This window comes from Erpetoichthys calabaricus, chromosome 14, assembly GCF_900747795.2.
Source record: "Erpetoichthys calabaricus chromosome 14, fErpCal1.3, whole genome shotgun sequence".
NCBI lineage: Eukaryota > Metazoa > Chordata > Cladistia > Polypteriformes > Polypteridae > Erpetoichthys > Erpetoichthys calabaricus.
Genome location: NC_041407.2, coordinates 49,372,973 through 49,397,752, shown reverse-complemented (window position 1 = coordinate 49,397,752; position 24,780 = coordinate 49,372,973). Strand labels below are relative to the sequence as shown.

Here is a 24,780-nt window from a genome sequence, read left to right as displayed (position 1 = left end):
CACTGCAATCCACTGGGGCTGCCATCTAGCACTCCTGCAGTGTCCTGTGGACATCTGCTCCCTGGGTCCTTCCAGTATATTGGCCTCCAAGCCAGGAAAAGGCATTGACTGTCCGTCACACAGGTGTCTGATATGCAGCTTTTGCTCCTTTTATCCATGTGGGCGGCAGGGGCAGTTTGAGGTTGGAGTGAGTAGTCATAACCCCACAAAATCTCAAATCCCATGGGATCATCAACTGTATTTACTCTAATCACAATACAATACAATACAATTCGCAGACAAACCTGGGAATTAGAGCTACAGTGTAATAATGACAAGTAATATGATATATTTTAGTGTGATCTATTGAGAGAGAAATGGGACCATACAGGTTATGACAGGACAGTTAGCATTTTTGATTTTATATAGATTGTCTTTTTGCACGACTTTTGGAGGTCAAAATGCAGAGTCAGACATTGTACAGAGCCCCTGGAGCAATTTTCAGGTTAGGAGCCTAGCTCAAGGGCCCAATGGAGTAGGATACCTTCTGGCAATAATGGGATCTGAACCATCAACCTTCAAGACACCAACACAGACCCTTAGCCTCAGAGCCAAGCAAAGCATCAGAGCTTGATTTCTGCACATTACAGCAAAGTAGCTTTCTAATGCTAATTATAATTATGCGTTAAATGCAACAAGTTTAAGGATAACAAACTTTTTAACATTGTGACCTTTCTTAACTCCTTTGGGAGTCACCCCAATGGGATAACACGCCAAAAAGCGTTCCAAAATTGCGATCACCACGTCTGTGGAAGACTGTTTATCCATTGCTGGGGCAACCACAGCCTCACAGTGCTTGCCACCGAAGCAAATCCGAGCTGACCGTGGTCGAGCTATGAGCGCCTGTTGTCGATGGGTGATGCAAGGAACATTATACTGTAAATGCAGGGAACAGTGTTACTTGGCCACAACCCTGCCTGTTTGCAGTATCTGCGTATAAGAGAGTCGTAGATCCCGCTATAATAAATAACCATGCTGTTCCTGTCTCAAGCTGAATAAACCTGGTTTTGCTAAAGTACTGAGACTCAGCCTCATGTTTTGGGGTGCAAGACAGGGACTCACACGTCACAATATGTTAAGAATTGAAAAACACATTTTGTCCCTTTGGGATAATATGTTTTGGGATATTCATGACCACTGTATATCATGGCCTGTGAAGAGTCTTCAAGAGTCAAAAGTACACTTGGTCTTCCAACTGGTTTATTGCAGTCCCGTCACAATCTGCGAGACTATGTGAATTATTATACATTTTTTTTTTTACCAACCTTCTACTATCTCCAAATCACTGTCTGTTCTTCAGCCAATGATCATTTTTCAAAGAGCACTCACTTCATATATTTCTAGAAGCTTCCTTTAGCTAAAGAACTTTCTGATATATTCTTGATTAAAATCTTAAGAATACTTGCTTTACCCTTCCCAGCCAGTGTAAAAAGAGATCTCAAGTTTATATCTCATTTTTGGTGACAGTTGAAGCTACCTGTTGAATCTTGCTTTGGGAAATCATCCTCAGTCACATATCCAGATTACAGTAAAAGAGTTAACTGCAATTGAGAAAAGTTCATTAGGTGCACATCAGATTATTTTCATGATAACTGGAGTGAAATCTTGCCATTTGCTAAGTTCACCAGGAATGTTCTGTATTATGTTGAGATGTAGCTATGTGGCTGTGTAAAAGAGTGTATGGTTTCAAACTCAATCTGTTGAATCTGAATTCTGTTACTTCCACTATTGCTGGCCTCACAGAATGTCTCATTCAGCTACATGGTACATGGCTCATGGCTCACAAATGAAGAAAGGTTACTAAGTTTTATGTGTGTGTCAGAGTTTGGGTTTTCACTACTGGTATTGGTCTCAATGTTCTTTCGCACACATTTGCATCAAAATTTATTGGAACCTAAATTTCATGTTTCTTGATTGAAGGCAGCATGCTCTAGACTGAATTCTCAGGCAGACTCGTCCTCTGCTTGGTGCAGATGGACAAGGGAAGTCAAATTTGAGGTGCAATGTACTTTAGGCTCTTACAGAAGACACTCCTTGGTGGAGCATCTTGTTCATTGGTTGGGCTGTGAGTCTGAAGACGATTGCTGAGTACCTTTCAAGTATCCTTATGCCTCTTTCTGGCTTTGATCATTTAATGCCTAGTTCCCTTATAAGCCTGATGGACACATCTAGAGGTCAAATGTTGGAAGAAGGGCTACATTGGTAAACTGATTTTCACCCATTACATTTTTTTTCAGTTCAGATTGTAATATTTTGAATGCCAAATTTTCAAACTTAATTTTTATGTGTGTGTTTTAATTTTATTTTCTTGTCGAGAAAAGAGTTACACTTTTTTTTTAATGTAGTTTTTAAGTGTCTTGCACTGCCATTTTAGAATCTGTGTGGGTAGAGAATGGGTTGCTAAGATACCTTGCCTGGTTGCTAAGTACCACCTCCCAAGAGTCCCATGATTCACATCATAACAACTCCCTTATAAGTCGCAGCACAGCACCAGTAGCCCTTTGTCCAAGATTACAGCTTAGAGTAATGAACAAGTGCTGTTTAGGGATGTTGGTTCTGGCATTCTGATTTCTAGCTTTCACGTCTAGACAATTCTGTATTTTAGCATTTTGGCTGTGGTTGAAAAATAGTACTCTAGTTAACAATTCCTTACGATAACGGTTTAGCTCTCTGGTTTTCAAAGCAAATTACTGTCTCTTAAGAAAACTGTTTTGTTCTCAGTTTCTTTGTCATGCATTTCCTGGTCTGTTTCTAATTCCATTTTAGCAGTTGCTGCCTTGCTCTTTATGTCAGCAGGCTAGTCAAAGGGGCTGTAGATAGAAAGGCAGGCAGTTAGCATCTAAACCGCATCGGGTTTTCACAACTGTGATTAAAATATATAATTTGTAATTCTGGTGTTTTTCAACTTTCAGCTTTCTCACCTGGACAACAGCAGGTAACTCAGCTAGTTTGATAAAAATACAAACACAACATTAACTACACTCAATTTGATTTTGTTTTTCAGTAGTAAGCTGCAGAATGTTTGGTTTCATGTTAGGGAAAAAAATACATAAAGGAAAATGTTTGGCACTGCACAAAAAACATAGATGACCAAAGATTGCATTAAAATTAATATTTCTGAAAGCCGCCAAGCATGTGATAGAACCTGCAAAGAAGCTAATAAACACACACGTTCTACATGGAGACAACAGACTTCTGGGACTGCAACAAATATCATATAGATAGATAGATAGATAGATAGATAGATAGATAGATAGATAGATAGATAGATAGATAGATAGATAGATAGATAGATAGATAGATAGATAGATAGATTGTTGCAAGGCAGTATAGGATAGATAGATAGATAGATAGATAGATAGATAGATAGATAGATAGATAGATAGATAGATAGATAGATAGATACTTTATTAATCCCAAGGGGAAATTCACATACTCCAGCAGCAGTATACTGATACAAAAAACAATATTAAATTAAAGATTGATAATAATGCAGGTAAACACAGACAATAACTTTGAATAATGTTAATGTTTACCCCCCCGGGTGGAATTGAAGAGTCGCATAGTTTGGGGGAGAAACGATCTCCTCAGTCTGTCAGTGGAGCAGGACAGTGAGAGCAGTCTGTCGCTGAAACTGCTCCTCTGTCTGGAGATGACACTGTTTAGTGGATGCAGTGGATTCTCCATAATTGATAGGAGCCTGCTGAGCGCCCGTCGCTCTGCCACGGATATCAAACTGTCCAGCTCCGTGCCTACAATAGAGCCTGCTTTCCTCACCAGTTTGTCCAGGCGTGAGGCATCCTTCTTCTTAATGCTGCCTCCACAGCACACCACCGCGTAGAAGAGGGCACTCGCCACAAACCGTCTGATAGAACATCTGCAGCATCTTATTGCAGATGTTGAAGGACGCCAGTCTTCTAAGGAAGTATAGCCGGCTCTGTCCTCTCTTGCACAGAGAATCAGTATTGGCAGTCCAGTCCAATTTATCATCCAGCTGAACTCCCAGGTATTTATAGATCTGTATCCTCTGCACACAGTCACCTCTGATGATCACGGGATCCAGGAGGGGCCTGGGCCTCCTAAAATCCGCCACCAGCTCCTTGGTTTTGCTGATGTTCATGTGTAGGTGGTTTGAGTCCGCACCATTTAACAAAGTCCTTGATGAGGTTCCTATACTCCTCCTCCTGCACACTCCTGATGCAGCCCACGATAGCAGTGTCGTCAGCGAACTTTTGCACGTGGCAGGCCTCTGAGTTGTACTGGAAGTCCGATGTATATAGGCTATAGGTATATAGGACCGGAGAAAGTACAGTCCCCTGCGGTGCTCCTGTGTTGCTGACCAAAATGTCAGACCTGCAGTTCCCGAGACCAACATACTGTCTGTCTTTAAGATAGTCCACGATCCATGATACTAGGTATGAATCTACTCCCATCTCTGTCAGCTTGTCCATAAGGAGCAGAGGTTGGATGGTGTTGAAGGCGTTAGAGAAGTCTAGAAACATAATTCTTACAGCACCACTGCCTCTGTCCAAGTGGTAGAGTGATCGGTGTAGCATATAGATGATGGCATCCTCCGCTCCCACCTTCTCCTGGTATGTGAACTGCAGAGGGTCGAGGGCGTGGCATTCCTGTGGCCTCAGGTGGTGAAGCAGCAGCTGCTCCATGGTCTTCAGCAGTTGTGGTGATACTTCATCTGGACCCGCTGCTTTGCTGGCACGAAGTCTCCTCAGCTCTCTGCTCACCTGTGCTGCTGTAATTGTGCATGGGGATGTCTCTCCTATGCTGGTATCAGCAGAAGAATTTGTGGAGGGTGTAGTACTCCGAGGTGAGAGTGGGTTAGGGTGGTCAAACCTGTTAAAGAAGTTGTTCATTTGGTTTGCTGTCTTCACGTCTCTCTCGATGGTGGCACCCCGCTTCGAGCTGCAGCCAGTGATGATCTTCATCCCATCCCACACTTCATTCATGCTGTTATTCTGCAACTTCTGCTCCAGCTTTCTCTTGTACTGCTCCTTCACCGCCCTGAGCTGGACTCTTGAGTTCCTTCTGCACACGCTTGAGCTCATGCTGATCACCGCCTTTAAAAGCCCTTTTTTTCTGGTTCAAAAGGCCCTTGATGTCACTTGTAATCCATGGCTTGTTGTTAGCATAGCAGCGTACTGTTCTTACTGGAACTACAATGTCCATACAGAAGATGATGTAGTCAGTAGTGCAGTCAACAACCTCCTCAATGTTCTCACTATGTGATCCCTGCAGGATATCCCAGTGCGTAGTTCCAAAGCAGTCTCTCAGAGCCTGCTCTGCCTCAGGTGACCACTTCCTGAATGAGCGTGTGGTTATAGGTAGCTCCCTCACTCTTGGTTTGTAGTGAGGCTGAAGCAGAACCAGGTTATGATCTGCTTCTCCAAGCGCAGGCAGCGGGGTGGCGCTGTATGCGTCTTTAACGTTTGCATACAGTAAGTCAATAGTCTTATTTCCCTGGGTGTTACAGTCCACATACTGGGAGAAGGCAGGTAATGTTTTGTCCAGCATCACATGGTTAAAATCTCCAGTAATTAGCACAAGCGCCTCAGGATGCTGTGTTTGTAACTTAGCAACAGCAGAATGGATGATGTCACTCGCTAGCTCTACGTCTGCCCGAGGAGGGATGTAAACAATAACAACAATGACGTGTCCAAACTCTCTGGGCAAGTAATAGGGACGCAGACTTATTAAGGGCATGCTTTAACCTTCAGTCTTAATGGTTCACACAGTACACTATAGTATTTTTAAGCATGTAATTCTTGACATTATTTCTATTTCAAATTTTGTCAAAAGAACCTGTCAAAATTCCCTAACCTTTCATTAATAGGGTACACCTGACTATATCTTAGCCGGTAATGAGGAGAATATGGTAGTATTTCTAGACTTTATTAATTTATTTCATGTTACGCACCTCTAGACAGTCTTAGGCAACAAAAGGAAAGGGACCTCTCAATCAGTATCTCAAAGTATCAAATTTGACCATTCATAATAGGTACTTTTCCTCAAATAGTGCAAAGAATTGCATAAGGCACCTTATAATTGTGCATACACATCCTTCCAGATTAAAATTTGTCAGAATATATCAGGAACTGCATTTTGCCATTAAGCACAAGTTTTGCTAGGTCATTTGTTTTAGTATTATTGTCAATTAAGAATATTTCAGGAGAAAAAGTCTGCTTATTTGTCAGATATTATCTAATGTACGATAATTCCTAATCCTTTAACATCATTGTTTTGGATTAATTCTGGATGGAACAAAATGGTCTAATGATAAGTTATCTGCAAATTACCAAGCAGTTTTGCAGCAGTTTATCTTGCTCATATACAAGAAACTTACCCTCCATATGAATGTAGTAAAGTCTTAATTTTGCCTAAAACCAGACGAAAAAAAAAATGTAAGGAATGGATAGAAAACAGTTTAAATGACAAATGAAATTGACTCACAGAAACCTATTTAATATTCCATTTTAAGTGAATGTAAAGTATTTTGTACTGTAGGTTATACTCATACCAGTACTCATTAAGATTTTCTGCCCCTACCTTCTCTGCTATAGATTGCCAGCTCAAGTCTTAGAAACACCATCGAAATATGAATATATCTCATATTCCACATATATTTATTGAGGTATTCTACAATTACTACACAGGTACATTTTGGATGGAGGTCCTGAGGTTGTAAAAACATTTCCTTTTTAGCTGGCCTCCTATACTATGGAGCATCTAAAGGTTTACCTAAGTGACAATGCAAATGTAAACAGCATAATAACAGTAAAAGCTACCTAGCACAGAATGAAGCTTGCAACACAAAAGATATTCATTGATTCACAGCGTAATCTTCCCGAAAGCATACTTCTTCTCAGTAAGTGACTGCCTATGGAGATGGTACATGCTTTATTTTGGGTGAAACCTAGGGTGCTTTTAACCCTTCAACTTCAGTGGCATTCAGAAGTGAGAGAGAAGCTCCCACCAGTGAGCTCTAATTATACGGTCTCCTTCCCTCCATAGCATGAAACTGACAGTTGTGTGATTGGTACTAAAAAAACCAAAACAGAAAAATCATTCTCTCGTTACAGCTGCACTCTGGTGCCAGCTTCTGCATTCTAATGACATGTTGTTTGATTTTACTCACTTTGGTTTTGAAAAGCATGCCACGTTTGGAGAGAATGTTGTCTTTTATTCAGGAATTGAACCGCATAAGATTCCAAAATTACTGTGTGCAAGAATCTCTGTTATGCGGGCGCCTGTCAGCAGAGACTAGGGTAATGGTTATGAATTGAACATTTGTGATTACATTTTTTATATGTGTTCTGCATCGAAAGCTGATCATAGCAAGGGTTACTGGGGCAATAGAGCCAGCAGGAGACTGCTTCTAAGCTTCAAAAGGCTGCATTGAGGTTTTTCTAAAGCTGCCAACACTGATGAAGAGAGGCTGGCTGGGAATGGGCTGGGCTAACCATAGGAGTGCAAGGCAGGGGCTGACCATTCAAGCGGCTACTTGAGGAATCCATGACAACAGCAAAACAAAATCTTATGTTTTATTCTACTGTCACTTGTCTGCAATGCTGCTGCTGCATCCTTAACATTATAACAAGTTTCCTGAGTAGGGAATTTTTTGAAAGTTGAATACTTTTCCTGGTGGAATAGCCTGGTATAGAGTACCTTCGCATTGTGTGTGGAAGAGAAAAATTAAGTAATGCTCAGTACTAAAAAATATCAGAGAATGTGGTCAAGTTACACCCTTCCCCACCTATTATGTTGAAAAGCGGACACATAAATAGTGTCCTGGACATAATTACCCATGAACACTGAAAGATGGATAATAGGAAATTGAAGGTTGAAATTCTCAAGGAGTTCTTGCCTGAAACATTTGGAAACCCTGCGGCACATTATCAAGCATCAAGAGGGCTGCCAAGGACTCCTAAAATGAAAAATAGAAATTGGGACTCAGGAGTCCAAGGTTCTCAGGAGCCAATAGGAGAAGACCTGACGGGCTAGTCCCAATACTTAAAAAGAGCTTTTCTGACACTGAAAATACATGAAGGCTATGACTGTCCCTGAGACAACCTCTAGCTGAGATTTAAAAGAAGTAACACATTGGGTTTAAGTTTGAGAAATGGGAAAGGACTTAATATGCCAAGGAAGAATTGTGGTGATAGTAAGAGAGTGAGTGTGTGAGTATGGAGTGTGACAGGAAGTATTTGATGCTACAGAAGTAGTGTTTGTGATGTGTAAGTAGGTTAGTCATCCTCATTGGATCAATAAGGACTGGGAATCTATAACAGCCTTTGGTAAAGCTTTGTCTTTGTGTTAATCCTTGTGCGGCCTTCCCTTTGGAGTGTTTAGAAGATTCCATTCTTTACATTACATATTTTTGACTTTGGCAATAATTTTATTTTGGTTTTAAGTTGTCATTCAAATGTGCCTCTCATCACTGTATAGTTAAAGCTTGCATAAGTTTGTTAGAAGCAGAGTTTGCACAGCTACAGGTACATGCATGTGGGGAAAGCAGGACCCACAATGGTAAGTGAACAGCATATCTGCATGCTGTGCGTAGACAGGAACAGCTAGGGAAAACTTGATTAAAAGAATTTTCCAAGGCAGTAAAGAAGTTTGATTTATTCTCCTATTCTTTAGATGGCCCCACAGGTAACAAATATGGTTTAGATAAGAAAGTTAGAAAAAGTACGCATGGAGTAAGATTCAGGTGAATTTGAGGACTGTGTACCATTTGTAGCCCTCAATGCACTGAGTTCAGTAGGTAGGTTCTAGAACCTTCTCAATCCTTTTCAGGGTTATAGGGGTCAAAGGATAAAAAACAGGCCTGGACAGGACTCTCACTATCACTCACAAACACACACACCCTCCATAGTCACACCCAGTGACATTTTGCATTTGCCAAATAACATTACCTTATTTAAAAAAAATGTAATTAATTCCTTTTTGCTTGAGTATGTCTCGCCATTGCAATTTTCATGAAGTGGGACTTGCAAAGCTATTCAGTTTTGTCAAATGTTAGGCAATAACAGAAGTGAAAAGCAAACTTTACTACAGCGACTGTCCATTATAGATATCAGGTGGATGTGGCCTCTGAAAATCTCATCATCCTTTGATTTATCATCAGAGTCCCAAATCATGCCTTACGCCGATCCTCATTTGTTTAATTCTTGTTTTTATGTACTCTGTTTTTTGGTTGTCCTCACAATGCTTTCAAATTGAACACAAGTTCTTAATTTAGGTTTAGGCTTAGGTTTAGGTTTCTTTATTTAGTCATGTTTACACAAGAAAACATGAAATTTACCTTCTCAGTTGCATCTAATAACAGGTAACAGACAGAATGAAATAAAACAGACAAATAGAAATAAGAAAGGTTAAGGTAAGGCAGGTAGATAAAACATATTTACACCAAAAAAAAAAAGGTTACAGGATATATATCAAAACCTTAAACATTATCTCCGATATTTCTTATTGAAAAGTCGTATGGCACAAGGAAGAAAGGAGTTTCTGGAGTGATTTGTGTGGGTTTTCAAAGCAACTATCCTTCCTAATTTACTGAAGTTTAGTTCTACATGTAACGGATGTCTGTCATCAGTTGAGATGATTTCCAGTTTCTTTAGCATTGCCCTCTGACACACACTAGTCAAATCATATACATCAGCCCCAATATCTTTAGCTGCATACTTCGTAATCTACTGGAGCTTTTTTTGAGTTTTGGTTTGTCAGACTATTAAACCAGGCAATGAAACTGAAAGTGATCACAGACTGGATAATACTGTGATAGAAGGACAACATGAGGTCCTTGTCTACTTTAAATAGTAGAAATAAGAGCTGGTTGCATTTAGAAAATATTTTTTTTGTATTTGTATTCCAGTTAAGTCTCCAGTTAACAGTTTCCTGTTAGAGTTTTACTGCGCTATTATACGTATATTATATTGAGGAAGAGGAGGAGAGTGTGGTAAGGGAGAATGGCCGTGGAGTTTCGTATGCGCAGTTCTAAATATATTGTGAGGATGTTTGTTTCAACTGAGCAATTTGTTTTTTTATATTTTTATTTTATTAATTTTCATTGTAATCATTCCATACAAATAGATCAATTTATAACCCAACAAAATTGAAGACAAATCAAACCCCACCCCTGAGAAGGAGAGCTTAGCCAAAGGAGAATTGCTTAGGGCTTTTTAATAAGGCAACAATAAACAAAAGAAAGGAAGAAATATATATAGGTAAATAAAAGATGGAGAAGGGAATTAAATGCGGTAATAGTTATTTCTCTTATTCTAAAATAATATTGATTAAATCCTGCCAGGTTTTGAAAAAATTTTGTACAGATCCTCTAACTGAGAATTTGATTTTTTCCAATTTCAAATAATATAAAACATCAGTTTCCCACTGACTTATAAGAGGAGAATTAGGATTCTTCCAATTTAACAAAATAAGTCTGCGTGCCAAAAGTGTAGTGAATGCAATCACCGTTTGCTTGTCCTTCTCCAATTCAAGTCCATCTGGAAGGACACCAAACACAGCTGTTAGTGGGTTAGGAGGGATTGTGACCCCAAGGCTGTCTGAAAGGCACTTAAAAATTTTTGTCCAAAATGATGTTAGTTTGTTGCAGGCCCAGAACATGTGACCCAGTGAGGCAGGAGCTTGGTTGCAGCGTTCGCAGGTTGGATCTTGCCCTGGAAACATTTTGGACAGTTTTAAGCGAGACAGATAATCTCGATATATAATTTTTAGTTGAATAATTCTATGCTTTGCGCATATAGAACTCGAGTGAATTCTCTGCTTTGCTACCTTCCACTCCTTTTCTGATATATTGATTAAGAGATCTTCTTCCCAATGTCCTCTTGGATCTTTGAAAGACAGGGACTCTAATAAGATTTTATATAATGCAGAAATAGTGTTTAATTCCTCGAAATTGACCAGTATTTTTTCCAGCATTGTGGAGAGTGCAAGGTGGGGAAATCGGGCAATTTCTGTTTAACAAAATTTCTAATTTGAAGATAGTAAAAGAAATGTGTAGCTGGGAGGTTGAATTTTGAACGTAATTGTTCAAAAGATGTAAATATGTTGTCTATATAAAGATCTCTGAGCATTTTAATCCCAAAACTTTTCCAGGTATTAAAAACTGGATATACTTGCGAAGGTTGAAAAAGGTGGTTCTCTTGCAGAGGTGCCACTGATAAAAGATTTTCCATCTTAAAATGCTTTCTAATTTGGTTCCATATTCTGAGTGAGTAAAGCACAATTGGGTTATTAGTATATTTGCGATAACTTGCATTTATTGGAGAGCAGAGCAAGGAGTATAAAGAAGTACTACAGGATTTTACTTCTATTGCGGACCAAGCCTGTGTATGTTCATTTATTTGTGTCCAGGTTTTTATGGCTTGTATTTTTGCTGCCCAGTAATAAAACTGAAAATTAGGTACAGTAAAGCCATGCCACCTTCTGCCTGAGGTCTTTGTAGGGTCGCTCTTCGGATACGTGGGTGTTTTGAATTCCAAATGAATGAGGTTATTGTTGAATCTAACTGTTTAAAAAATGATTTATTGATATATATTGGAATGTTTTGAAATAAAAAGAGAAGTTTAGGAAGGATATTCATCTTAACAATGTTAATTCAATGTTAATGGGGAGAGAAGGAGAGCAGGTTATATCCAATCTATTCTTGTAATCCTTATAATTATAAATATCAATGCAACAATAGGCTAAAATGCAATAACTCATGGGGAATCTTGAAATTAAAACTGCCACATTACCAATTAAAACTATAAAATGACATTAAAAACTCAGAATCAATGTCTCCATGATGGGACAGTTAACTTTGTGAGCTGGAATGTTAAAGGCCTGAGTCACGAATTAAAGAGAAAGAAAGTATGCTCTCACCTAACAGGCTTAAACGCTAAAATAGTATTTTTACAGGAGACCCACTTACTAACCAAGGATCAGTTCAGACTACAAAAAGACTGGACTGGCCAAATGTTCCATTCTAGCTTTATAAAGAAAACTAGAGGGGTGGGAATTCTCATACACAGAACAGTTCCATTTGTAGCATCATATGTAGTATCGGACCCTGAAAGGAGATATGTGATGGTCATGGGCAACTTACATAACAGTAAAATGATTTTGATAAATGTTTATGCACCCAATGTTGATGATAAGGAATTCATGCAAAATCTATTTGCATCCATTCCCAATGTGAATACTCATAAAATTATAATGGCTGGGGACTTTAATTGTGTTTTAAATCCACTTTTAGATAGGACTCCTGTGACAGGGGGGACGACATCTAATACTGCAAAGATAATTACACAGTTTTTAAATGATCACAACTTATCAGACCCCTGGAGGTTTCTTAACCCAAACTCAAGAACATATTTGTTCTACTCACCAGTGCATTATAGCTACTCAAGAATTGATTATTTTTTCCTGCCTACAATTAAATCATGCAAATATGACACAATTGTTATCTCTGACCATGCCCCTCTAGTCTTGGAGCTAAAATCATTAAGCCCCTCACACTCAACTCGTAGAGGGCATCTTAACCCTCTTTTATTGGCAGACGAGAACTGCACAGAATTTATATCCAAACAAATCAGCTTCTTCCTAGAGACAAACACGTCCACAGAGGTTTCTGCAGGAACACTCTGGGAAACTCTAAAGGCCTTCTTAAGAGGACAGATTATTTCATATTATTTCAGATTATTTTGTATTAATAACATTTGCTCAGACTACTTTAAACTAGAACGTGGTACCAGACAAGGATGTCCCTTGTCGCCACTGTTGTTTGCAATCGCTATTGAACCACTGGCGGTTCACTGCCGAAATTCTTATCAGATAAAGGGGATTGTCAAAGAAGGACTGGAACAGAAAATTTCTCTATATGCAGATGATATGGTCTTATATATATCAGACCCAGAAAACACTGTCCCTGCTGTTTTAACAGCACTAACAGAATTTCAAAAGATATCTGGTCTTAGAATTAATCTGAATAAAGTATACTCTTTCCAGTGAATTCACAAGCATATAATATTAGATTAGACACCCTACCTTTTACCATAGCAGATCAGTTTAAATACCTAGGGGTAAATATCACAAGTAAACATAAAGCTCTTTATCAACAAAATTTTGGCGTCTGTATGGAAAAAAATTAAGCAAGACTTGCATAGATGGTCAACCCTTCATCTCACTCTAGCCAGAAGACTCAACTGAGCAATTTTTTTATTAGATGGACAGCCATTTTGATATCCTTCATTTATTTATTAGGACGCATATGAAATCTTGACTCTCCCTGCGATGGAGATGTCTGGTCACCCAAGTATATTATACTAACAGTGACTAATAGTAAATCAGTATAATCTGCTGATAATGGAGCTTTGAGGTAAATTTTTTGTAAGGAAAATACTAAGTAAATGTTTATTTGCTCTGTGCAGAACCGCTTACACACAACAAAGTAAGTCAGTCCTATCTAGATAAACCTTTGTTTTTCTTGCTTGCATTTTACACTTTCACAGTTAGGAAGATCATTTGACTTTTTATGACATAAAGGAGGTGTGAAATTCTCCTCTGCTTGCGATCAAATCATTGTGAAGGCTTCATAAAGCAGGATCAACTTGGTGATGCAGTGGCTTTTTGCGTGTGCCATGCTAAAGAGGAAAATATACAAAAAATACAAGGTGGTGCAACCTCTGGCAAGGTAAAATTGAAACAGTAAACTGATTCTTAGTTAAAGTCGCTTAGAATGTTTCTTTGTTTTTAAAATAGTTTGCAAGTTCTCCAGTGCTTTTCAATGGGAGATTTTGAAATTTTAAAACTGTGTACTGTACAGTTTTGAACTATCACAACAAATTTCTTTGAAGAGTAAGCATGCCACATTACAACAAAATTCCTTTACGGGGAGCAAAGTTGTTTCATGCGGACAGACAGTCATGGCTATTGCAGTAGGTTCTTTGTGCATTATAGGTGAATGTACCTAAAAAATATGTTTGTTCCAAGAAAAAAAGTAATGAGTTAAAAGTGTGATGATTGTAATGACAGTCACTAGTAGTGTTTGGATTTTTTGGAAGACTCCCTATTCCAAGAAATGATTCTGTCAAATGGCTTGTGAAGTAACTCAGAGAAGTCATTAAAATTAAGCTCTCTGGAAGAGGGAACTAAATTCTTAGAATTTAACTTTTAGCAAAGACCTCAAATAGACAGAAATTTGTGATTTCATGACTGAACCTAGCAGGAGATTGAAAAGGCTATTTTTTCATTGTGAAGTGGGAGATCCACCCCAGTAATTGTAGTAGTATTGTCACATGTACCAATTTCAGTATGATAGACAAGCAGGAATGGGATCCTGCATGTAGTCATAACCAGTGGGAAAAAAACAATGTGTTTAATCCTTGTATTTAATTTGAGTTTTTCTTGTTTAGTTCAACTTACGCGATACGTTTATTTTTCTTGTAGGCTGACTCGCCATTGCCAGTGTTTAAGCCAGTTACTATGGTGTCTTCATCAAACATGATGAAGGAGTTTGTGTAATACTTGACATCTCAGTAGTGGGTGAATAAGGAATACAGAAATTAACCAAAGACAAAACTTTAGATGTTTCCTGAGTTCAGGAAGACAGTACTGCGGGGTGCTGCCTGACATCTTCAGATTTATGGGTTTAAAGTCACTCTCTGAGTGGAGCTTGTACATTCCCTCTGTTTCTCTATGTGTTTCCTCTATGTATATGGAGTTCCTTACAAAACAATTCTAAGATGTGCTGGTTTGGTTGATTTTCAACACTTATTTGACTGTCTATGAGCATGATATAGAGAGTATAAATTCAGCATTTTCAGACTGCAGGTACTATATTTAAAAGCAAGCTGCAAGTGACCTCTCCTACGAGATATTAAAGTGTGTTGCGATTAACTGAGCTGGAACTGTGTACCTTGTCTACGATGATAAACCTTTACTTACAGGTGTTTTATAAATAGAGAAATGGCTGCTTTATATTTTGGTTTATAATTCTATGTATTTTGTCTAAGTTTATTAATATTTTCTATTTGTCGCAGTGTAGAACACATTCCAATCTTAGGTTAAAATGACCAGTTAATTTGAAAATCAGAGGCCTGGTGGGGTGTATCTATTCCCTAGGAAACTAGATGGAGTACAGACAAACAAACCAGACAAAATAAAGTATTAGCTAATTACCTGTGAGTAACATCATGGGACCAAAAATCCTATGTGGAGATACTGGCATAACTGATAGACACCTGATGGTGAAAGAGAGAGACTCCATTGTGTCAGAGAGACTCCATCCAAGTGGGCCCTGAGACACTGTCCACACATCAGCTTGACTTCTAAATTTTAAGAAAGTGCATTCAAAGACATTTCCCCACATAGGAGATATTTCTGACACTGATAATTTTTATGAAAGTATCATCCTTTTTACTTGCCTGGTTTGAAGACTGTCAAAAGCTAAGTTAGCTTCATGACAATTCACTTTAATGCATTCACTACTCACTATTAGAGGCTAATCTGGGCATGTGATTTGTTTTATTTTTTAAGGGCCCGGCACTATGTGGCTATGTAATCAATTGCTTTAGCCTTAAGCCAGTAATTAAGTGTAAATCATGCGTGAAGCATATTTTCTTCTGTTCTGAACTATGGTGTATCATTCTAGGTAAAGGGAATTTTTGTTTAATCTCCTAATTATTTTACACAGAAAAAGTAATTTAATGTTCTATTAGCAGCTTTTCAATATACAAGTAGGTTCAGCATTTAAATGCCAATATCTGTATCAGTCTTTAAAAGAGCAACTCTACCAAGAATCCAACAAAGAGTCCAGAATCTAGCTGCAGCTCATCTGCAATACATGTCTGAAATGAAAATGCAAAGGGTAGCCAGGGGTCTGCAAAGAGGTTTAGAGTCCTTCATTTCCAATTATGATCCTACATTCCTGATCTTCAGAGCTGTGATAGGGAATTTGCTCACCCTGCAGCGACCTGCAGTAACTGTTTCTCAGGCTATTGTGCTGCTATTGCATAGTACAAAACAATCAATAGAGTTCTGAAGCATGACAGAAGACAGAGAGCTCATGTTCTAAGTAAAGTCATAGCATGCTGTTTGGGTAATGTGCAAAATGGGAGCACTGAAATGCTGTATGTTCACAATATTATGTCCAAAAAGACAGGAAGGTGTGAGGTTTAAGGACATCCATGGCTTTTTGGATCATACCTTTAGCAAGAGTGTAGTATTTCTGGAGGGATTTGACCTTAGCTTTGTGGACAAATGTGTCGAATGATGTTTGATGCATCATTTGTACTTTCTGACTGTCTCTCTCTTTTCTTTTGTTTAATTTGACCATTAGAGTTTTGTTGGTCTCTCCTTTTTTAAAATTTAGCTTTCAAATAGCTTATCATGCGTACTAGACATCGCCCCTCCTCTTTTGGACTCAGATGGTCCTTAACAATCAAATCAAATGTTATGGCCTCTGAATTCTCACTTTTAATAGCTATCAGTTCATTGCTTTCACCTTGTCACCTGTGGGTGTGTTCTTGAACTGTCCCCAAACAATAAAACCTTAAAAAGAGAGAAAAGGTACAAATAATTGTGTTTTATTATAAAGTAAAACACACATTGAAGTGTTAAAATGAAAAGCAAAGGGTGAAACCAAATAACCTATTCTGAAGTGTGACTTCTACTGCCTTAATGAACTTAACTAACCAATGGGGTACCTACTGGATTTAACTGTAATGTGCTCCAACTGGAACACTCTTTCCTTTCTACCCAATTCTTTCACCACCTCTGGTCTTTCAGGTGAGCTCTTACCTATTGTCACCCACCCAACCCAGAGCCCATTGGCTTAATGGCTAGAAAGAACTTTTAAGAACTGCTTTTAATGGCTCAAGGTGCCACTGTAATACTCCATTCCAAGTCTCCTTTCCAAGGCTATTCACCTCCAAGACCACCTGTTCATTACAATTTAGAGCAGGAAATGCCATATTACCAAACAGGCCTCTCTCCTGCCACCTAAAAACTGCTCTTATGTTGTGTTCATCCATCCCCTCCAGAGTGAATGTCTCTGAGGATCATTTTGTTATGTTTGTGTGTAACTTCCTTCCATGGTAGTGGAGTATCACCATTGCCAGTGCACTTACCACTCAGGAATGATGTGCCTTAGCTGATGTTCTGCACAAAGTTAAATTGTCTGCATTTGTGATTTCTACAAGGCCCTCTGTTACAAGCACCAAAATTTTTTGTAGCCTTTTATGCACATTGCACAGCCAATGTTTTCAGTGTATAGAAAGAAGAGCCCCTATTCCAGTTTTATTCAGGGAAAACTTAAAGTGTCTACAGGTTCTGCTTGGATATGCAGAAAAGTGCTTTGTCCTTCAGCAAGCGGTTCCTATAAAGCTGTAGTAGTGATGTGAAACTATGCAGCAAACAATTTCAATCGAAAACCTGAATTACAGTGGTATGTGGATTGTGCAGCTAACTTGATCTATGGGAATTTATGTGGACAAACATGCTGGTAAATGGAAAATAACTGGAATAAATCAAAAAAGCCTATCACAGATCTTTTCATTAAAGACATTCAGTGGTAAATTTTCATTTTTAATCTTCTGAGTCAGTCCTGTAAATTTTTATTTTGGGGACTACAAAGGAAAGCAAATAATCTGGCAGGAACATGGTAAAAATACACTATGTGAGAAGGGTAAAATTAGATTTAAAGTGGGAACGAAAGTTCAGAGCAAATTACAGAATATAGATTATAACAAAGAAAGTGGGAGTAAATGCAGCTGCCCTGGATTTCTCTTGGCAACCAGCATTAGTATTCAGTTTACATCTGTCTCCTCTGCTGCCCCCTTCTTACCCTACTAAGCAGAGAGAGGTTTTATGCTCGGCTTTCATTTTTACAAGGTCTAATTTTCAATGTGTTCCAGTTCAGTGTTATCAAGCATTCATAGTTGACTGGGCTCAAATGGGGTTCACAGTGCATATTTGGCAACCATCCCTGACCGTTTCAGAATTTTCATATGCTGCTTTCCATAGAGACAGCCTCTTTTGCTGTAGTATATAGTGTTAACACAAGCACATGTCCCTTTTTTATTTTCATATGGCTTTTCTTTGCACTAATAAGCTATAAGGAGATGTAAAACTATTTTTTTTAAAAGTCTGAAAAATGTTTCTTTTTGAAAAGATAACTTTTGTGTTTAAGCAGTGCCTGTTAGGCATTGAGCCTTTTGAATCTGTTATATTTCTGTCAGATTCTTGGACACCGTCATCTTAATAAATGAATCCCAAAACATTGTGTGAGTTTCTTCCCTCATAGTAATGCATTTTATTAGGGGAAACAATCCTATGCTCTTATTTAGTCGACTCATTTCCACTGACCAGCAATTCCTTTAGGCCATGATTTCTGTTCATCAAAATTTTTGCAGTGAGAAAAGACAAACTAAAAAGAGTTTGAACAAAGCCAACACTGGCTGTGTGTCACACATACTAAGGATGTGTTTGAAGATGCTGTATGAGTTTTGGAAGTGTGTTGTCATGGGAAGGCTTTTGGGGACACTTGTTCTGAAAACATTAAACCCCATTTTGTCAAATGCATAGATTCCTTTCCTGTAGACTACAGTTACTGTATGTTACACCTCTGTCATTAGTGCCATTTCCCTATTCTTCCATTGTACCAACCTTTAGGGATATACAGTTCACAGTTGCAAAGCAGCTGCACCCAAGACCATAGTTTTCAACCTTAATACTTTATTTAGATATGACTTTTATGGCTGTCACTTATTTCTTACACCCTTGATTGACCTAACTGAGAAAATATCTAATTTTCCTGGCTGTCGGTAACACAAATACAAAAAAAAAAACACAAGCAGGAAAGCAGGCTTCATATGTTTTAATCTTTAAATATTATGTTTAATGCCATAAAACAAAAGCAAAATGCAGAATATGGCTTTTAATATCATACAACCTAGATCAGTTGTCTCAAATTTTTGGATGATAAATTGGACTGGACTGCCAATACTGATTCTCTGTGCAAGAGAGGACAGAGTCGGCTATACTTCCTTAGAAGACTGGCGTCCTTCAACATCTGCAATAAGATGCTGCAGATGTTATATCAGACGGTTGTGGCGAGTGCCCTCTTCTATGCAGTGGTGTGCTGGGGAGGCAGCATAAAGAAGAAGGACGCCTTAAGTCTGGACAAACTGATGAGGAAGGCAGGCTCTATTGTAGGCATGGAGCTGGACAGTTTGACATCTGTGGCAGAGCGACAGGCGCTCAGCGGGCTCCTATCAATTATGGAGAATCCACTGCATCCACTAAACAGTGTCATCTCCAGACAGAGGAGCAGCTTCAGCGACAGACTGCTGTCACTGTCCTGTTCCACTGACAGACTGAGGAGATCGTTCCCCCCCCAAACTATGCGACTCTTCAATTCCACCCAGGGGGGTAAACGTTAACATTATTCAGTTATTGTCTACGAGTATGCTGTTGCTGGAGTATGTGAATTTCCCCTTGGGATTAATAAAGTATCTATCTATCTATCTATCTATCTATCTATCTATCTATCTATCTATCTATCTATCTATCTATCTATCTATCTATCTATCTATCTATCTATCTATCTATCTATCTATCTATCTATCTATCTATCTATCTATCTATCTATCTATCAAATTCCGGTCCTGGAGGGCTGCAGTGGCTGCAGGTTTTCATTCTAACCCTTTTCTTAATTAGTGACCTGTTTTTGCTGCTAATTAACTTCTTTTGAATTAATTTTAATTGACTTGTTCTTAAAATCTCAGACCCCTCAATTGTTTCTTTTCCTTAATTAGCAGCCAAACAATAATGAGATATAAAATGAGCCAAAACATGACCAGTAAATTGTGTCCTTCACACAATATCTGAAAATAAAGAAAGATGAACGTCTCAGGAATGCTGATCTGCTCAGGTCCACAAAACATAGAAAAGAGAAAATCAATGATTTCGGAAGTGTCTGCCACTGTACAATGAGAGCAGCAACCAGCCATGGGATTTAATTAACGACAAGAATCGGTGCCTAATGAAGCAACTTGCTGGAGTGAAATTGGCTGGAGTTTGAGACTCTGACTTAGTTGGTCTTCTGTTGGCTCACTCACTTCACATTTCTTTTCTGTTTGGGTGCCACTTAAGGAAAGAAATGAAGCAATTCAGAGCAACAATGAAGAAAATCAGGGGAACAAATCTTAAAAAACAAGTCAATTAAAAATGAAAAGAAATTAATTAGCAGCAAAAACCGGTCACCAATTAAGAAAGGAGTTAGAATAAAAACCTGCAGCCACTGCGGCCCTCTAGGACTGGAGTTTGAGACCACTGACCTAGATCTTGTGTAACTTTGGCAGATGATGAAGATCAGCAACACATTCAATATGTGCATGTCGAATCCAGTGGCCCAAAATCTTAGTAGTTACATATAGTCTGTGGTTAGGTCATCATTTCTGTTCAGCTCTTTCTAGTTACTTCTCTTTGTAGCCAGATCATCATTTCATCAGCTTCTCTGTGACTATTTCCAGCTCCATCTCATGTCTCATTCTGTCTGTCTGTAGTCAGCTTATTGTCTGACTTTTTATGATCCTCTTATCATTTATGAAAATGCCTAACCCTTACCCTAGACTTTCTTCCTGGTGAGAAGTGCTTATGTTTCTAAAGTCTCCAGAATTCTTCTTGGAGCTCATAAATCCCTGTCTCCATAAAAGGAGCCCATATAGCTGAAACCACACTTTTAATGTCAAAGATACGATATCAAAGCACACTTCATTTTCCAGCACGGTGCTTCAAACTTATGTCAGGGGCGGCAGTGTACATTCAGGGCTGTCACTTCAAAATTAAGTCAGAAGTAGCAGTTTCATTTTCCCCTCACTCCAACCACAAATTTCACATCCTATGTCAGCTGTTAACAGAATACTAAAAGATGCTGGGCAGATGTTAAATAAACATCAAAACACAGCTGTTTTTTTCAAATAAAGTAAAACATACATCCTGCTGCAATGCTTTTTACACCATAGAATATGTGCTTGCTTATTACACAACTGTTTCTTTCTTTTAAAGACATAATACATACAGTTATAACAATGCTAAGTTAGAAATATATGGGTGGTATTTTCTGCAAAAAAGAAAATTAAAATTATAGAATGAAGTGTGGAAGTAATTAAAGTAGGGTTTGATTTTTTAGGTTTTTTTTTTTTTTTACTACCTTAAAGTAGACTATTTAATATCATACCCTTGGTTTATTGCTATTTCTACTATTGCATTAGGATCTACTATGTTTATCCTAGACCACTTTTTTAAAATCATTCCCAGGGTTCATTATTTTATTATCTTAATATTTTAAAATTGCTGAAGATTATTTTAAGCTTAAAGACTGTTAATGATTATATTTTTGGCAGATAGTATTTAGACTTTAGCTGCAATAGATATCTCTAGTTTCTTTTAATTCTCAAATGCCGCTGCGGGGGTGCTTGTTTTGTTTTGGACGTGCTCTGTCTCTTAGTATGTCAGAGGACTGGGACATTGCGAAGTGGGATTTAGCCTCATGTGGGCAAAATGGGGGGTGGGGGGATAAAGGGGGGAGAGACAGAGAGCAGGCTATATCTAATCTATTCTTGTAAACCTTTTAACTATAAATATCAATGTAACAATAGGCTAAATGGCAATAACTCGTGGGGAAATTTGAAATTAAGATTAAAACTGCCTCACTACCAGTTAAGACTATAAAATGACATTATAAACTCAGAATCAATATCTCCATGATGGGACAGTTAACTTTGTGAGCTGGAATGTTAAAGGCCTGAATCACGAATTAAAGAGAAAGAAAGTATGCTCTCACCTAACAGGCTTAAACGCTAAAATAGTATTTTTAAAGGAGACCCACTTACTAAGCAAGGATCAGTCCAGACTACAAAAAGACTGGACTGGCCAAATGTTCCATTCTAGCTTTACAAAGAAAACTAGAGGTGTGGGAATTCTCATACACAGAACAGTCCCATTTGTAGCATCAGATGTAGTATCGGACCCTGAAGGGAGATATGTGATGGTCATGGGCAACTTATTTAACAGTAAAATGATTTTGATAAATGTTTATGCACCCAATGCTTGATGATAAGGAATTCATGCAAAATGTATTTGCATCCATTCCCAATGTGAACCCTCATAAAATTATAATGGCTGGGGACTTTAATTGTGTTTTAAATCCACTCTTAGATAGGACTCCTGTGACAGGGGGGACGACATCTAAAACTGCACAGACAATTACACAGTTTGTAACTGACCACAACTTATCAGACCCCTGGAGGTTTCTTAACCCAAACTCAAGAACATATTCGTTCTACTCACCAGTGCATCATAGCTACTCAAGAATTGATTATTTTTTTATAGATAATAACTTCTTGCCTACGATTAAATCAAATATGACACAACTGTTATCTCCGACCATGCCCTTCTAGTCTTAGAGCTAAAATCATTAAACCCCTCACACTCACCTCGCAGATGGCGTCTTAACCCTCTTCTATTGGCAGACGAGAACTGCACAGAATTTATATCCAAACAAATCAGCTTCTTCCTAGAGGCAAACACACCCTCAGAGGTTTCTGCAGGAACACTCAGGGAAACACTAAAGGCCTTCTTAAGAGGACAGATTATCTCATATCTTTCACACAGCAATAAATTAGAAACCACGAAAGCGTCAGAGCTAAGAAGCGAAATTACTAGAATAGTGAAGAACAAGCCAGGCGTCCAAGTGAAGCTCTTCACAGGAAAAGGCAGGCTCTGCATACAGAACTCAACATCTTGACAACTAAAGAAACTGAACAACTATTTATAAGTCAAGACATCATTACTATGAACACAGAGAAAAAGCTAATAAGCTTTTAGCTCAACAAATTCACAAACAAGAAGTTCGCAATGCAATCCCAGTAATCACCAACACGAATGGAGAAAAAATCATTGACCTAAAACATATAATGCACACATTTAGAGATTATTATAAAACCTTATATTCCACTGAGTTCAAAGAAGACAACAAACAATCTAATGCATTTCTGGATACATTGCAGACACCACAGATAGATGCTTTAAGTGCTGAGGAACTGGATAAACCTCTGACCCTATCAGAATTACTAGAAGCTATAAAGTCACTTCAAAGCGGGAAATCAGCAGGCCCTGATGGTTACCTCATAGAATTCTATAAGAAATTCTCCACTCAGCTAGCTCCCCTCTTATTGGCAACACTTACAGAAGCTAGAGACAATCAAATTCTACCTCAAACTTTTCGTCAAGCATTAATCACCGTCTTTCCTAAACAAAATAAGGACTTGTCACAATGTGCATCATACAGACCAATTTCACTCCTGAATAATGATGTTAAGATACTCTCAAAAATCATAGCTAGAAGAATGGAGAAAGTGCTGCCCTCGGTAATATCACAGGATCAAACTGGATTTATTAAAGGCCGACACTTATCTTCCAATCTTCGACGCCTATTTAATGTACAGTAATCCCTCACTATATCGCGCTTCGACTTTCGTGGCTTCACTCTATTGCGGATTTTATATGTAAGCATGTTTAAATAAATATCGCAGATTTTTTGCTGGTTCGCAGATTTTTGCGGACAATGGGTCTTTTAATTTCTGGTACATGCTTCCTCAGTTGGTTTGCCCAGTTGATTTCATACAAGGGACGCTATTGGCAGATGGCTGTGAAGCTACCCAACCAGAGCGCGTATTACGTATTAAATAAAACTCCTCAAATATATTGTGAGCACGGGGGCTCTTCGCACCCCTAGAGGATACGGCCGCTCCCCAAAAAACGCTGAAAGATTACCTTCACATTGCTCTCTTCTTTGCTGGGCTTACATATGGCTGCTTTATCAAGCGATATGCTTCCTGCACGGTGCTTCGCATACTTAAAAGATCAAACAGCATGTATTGATTTTAGATTATTACTTTTCTCTCTCTCTCTCTTGCTCTGACATTCTCTGCTCCTGACGGAGGGGGTGTGAGCAGGGGGGCTGTTCGCACACCTAGACGATACGGACGCTCGTCTAAAAATGCTGAAAGATTATCTTCATGTTGCTCCCTTCTATGCAGCTGTTTCCTGAAGCGACATGTTTCCCGCATGGTGCTTCGCATACTTAAAAGCTCGAATGGCACGTATTGATTTTTGCTTGTTTGTTTTTCTCTGTCTCACTCTCTGACATTCTCTGCTTCTAACGGTGGGGGTGTGAGCTGCTGCCTTCCTTGCAACTGCTTTGTGCGGCAGTGCTTCGCATACTTAAAAGCCAAACAGCCCTATTGATTTTTTTTGCATTTTTTTCTCTCTCTCTCTCTGACATTCTCTGCTCCTGACGCACACTCCTTTGAAGAGGAAGATATGTTTGCATTCTTTTAATTGTGAGATGGAACTGTCATCTCTGTCTTGTCATGGAGCACAGTTTAAACTTTTGAAAAAGAGACAAATGTTTGTTTGCAGTGTTTGAAAAAAGTTCCTGTCTTTCTACAACCTCCTGTGTTTCTGTGCAAATCTGTGACCCAAGCATGACAATATAAAAATAACCATATAAACATATGGTTTCTACTTTGCGGATTTTCACCTTTCGCGGGGGGTTCTGGAACGCAACCCCAATGATCAAGGAGGGATTACTGTAATATATTCACCAGCAAAGTCAAACACCCCAGAGATATTGCTATCATTAGACACAGAAAAAGC

General features: G+C 38.6%; 1 protein-coding gene across 11 annotated transcripts in view; it reads left to right on the top strand.

Annotated features, from left to right (window-relative positions):
• The window catches only part of adgrb2 (adhesion G protein-coupled receptor B2), a 1,003,794-nt gene that overhangs the window by 258,051 nt on the left and 720,963 nt on the right, over window positions 1–24,780 (top strand). The gene's annotated exons all lie outside the window — the stretch shown is intronic.